This window comes from Sinocyclocheilus rhinocerous, unplaced genomic scaffold (genome assembly GCF_001515625.1).
Source record: "Sinocyclocheilus rhinocerous isolate Xijiao unplaced genomic scaffold, SAMN03320098_v1.1 scaffold2083, whole genome shotgun sequence".
NCBI classification, from domain to species: Eukaryota; Metazoa; Chordata; class Actinopteri; order Cypriniformes; family Cyprinidae; genus Sinocyclocheilus; species Sinocyclocheilus rhinocerous.
Genome location: NW_015666157.1, coordinates 24,083 through 26,335, shown reverse-complemented (window position 1 = coordinate 26,335; position 2,253 = coordinate 24,083).

Genomic DNA, 2,253 nt, shown 5'->3' with positions numbered 1-2,253 from the left:
GACAGCAGCGGCAATCCACCTGTCACTCAAGTGGCCACGCCCTTAATTATGCAGAATTTTAAGGCTTAATATAATTTAAACGGATGAGTTATAAAAAAAAATGCACCCCCCTCACAGTTGTCATGAAGGGCAAAATTAGCTATATAGACCAAAATAATTGTTTGAACCGGGCTATAAACATGTTTTTTTCTGCTGTAAAGTTGGGCATTTTAACATGAGGAGTCTATGGGATTGACTCCCTTTTGCAGCCAGCCTCTAGCGGCCAGTTGATGAATTACAGTTTAAGTCACTTCCTTGTTGGCTTCAAGAGAGAGAGAGCGGGAGGTTGCCGCTCGGTGCCTACATAAAACACCATTGAGTTATGGGCGTCCTGAGTTTGAATCCAAGCTTGTGGACCTTTCCTGATCTCGCCCCCTCTCTCACTTCCTGTTGTTACTCTGTCCTATTTAAATAACGTCAAAAACAAATATTTGTAATAAATAAATATAAGTCATTGATGACAATGCAGGAACATAATTTTAAATTCAGTTTGGACAGCAATTTCTTGGTAATTGGGTGAAAATAGGAAGTTAATCCCACACTGAAATTGGTTTAATGTAAATGTGGGCCAATATGTTTGACGTTCAATTTACATCAAATCAACATCATTTCAAGTTTTTGACATCAGTTGGATTTGCGTATTTGACCTGTTTTTTTAATGTCAATTTTGATGTGTTTTCAACATCAATTGCTCAATGGGCCATGCTTGGACCCGATGATCGCCGCTTGCGGCTATATTTTAAAATGTAATTTAGTCTAATTACAAGTACTTAATTTTTAGAATCTGATTATGTAATCCAGATTACATGTACTCAGTTACTACACTGGAATAATGTTACCATATCAACCCAGTTTTTGATAATACTTATTGAGTTCATAAAGTGAATGTTTCGCTGTTTTCAGTTATTCCCCTAATTATTTGTTTCTCTACAACACTCTTGGAGTTCATTTTGTTATATTAAGTCTCTGGTAGTCTCAGACTTAGATGTCATGCCCACGGACCATGGCTAAAATTTTAATGGCTTTAAGGCAAGCCTCCAAAAATAGCAAAATAAAATAAAATAAAAAATAACAAGTGTATATAATTAAGATTAATATATATAAGTAATATATATAAGTAATATATATATATATATATATATATATATATAAGAATATAAGTGTAACTTTTTCTGGAGATGTAAAAGCATCTATTTAGGTGTCTATTGGCTTTATATATATGTTGGTGGAGGGTTTAAGTATCACAAAAGACATCACAATGTCCCTGAGCTGACAAGACCTTTCACTCAGATTGTCATGCTGATCCCTCTTTTCCAGATAAGTCAGGAGCATATGAATTTAGTGGCATAGTCTTTGAAATAGTTTGAGATAATCTGAAATGATTTCATTTCAACTGAGCTGGTTTTATTTGCATTTATAATTGAGTTTTTTCTTCACTTTGAGTGTTTTTCAAAGTTTTTTTTTTCTGTTTTACTGCAAAGTAACTAAAGTTTGCATGAAAATGTAAATTCTCACGGTATATTTGGTATTTTATGGATCTTATTGCGAATTCATCCATGAATATGTTTGTCTTTTTTCTTTCTTTTTTTTTTTTTTTTGTCGTAATGTTCAATCTAAACTCGATCTTCTGCTGAAGGTGACAGATTTCACCCTGGAGACATATTCCAGACTTCTCTGTCTCTAATATTTTAGTCTGCTTAAAACCTGCCCCTCGAACAATTGACTGCAAGCTCACATCTCAAAATCTAATGAACAGCCAATGGTTAGAACCAAGTCCTCACCCTGCATTCTTGCTAGTATTTGATCATTTCATTGCTCTTAGCAATCAGGCCCAACAAAACTGCGTCAGCAGTAGTGCTGGGCGATATACCAGTTCAAACGGTAAGCCGGTTTGAATTACACAAATGGTATGAATTTTGACATTTGTGGCTAAGCAATGTAGACAACGTTGTGGATTGAGAGGAGATCTCTGTCTGCATACACTTCTAACTAATGGTTAGAGAACTTCTAGAACTATAACACACAACTTATTATTTAACTGGGCAAATAAACCAACTGCAGCCATTAACAGGGGTCAGAAACACTGAAGATGAAAGCAAAGAGGAAGTACTGTAGCAGGCAGAGCAAACTCACTGTTCATTATGCATTGTAAGTCGCTTTGAATAAAAGCATCTGCTAAATGAATATATGTAAATTTAAATGTAAATAATTACT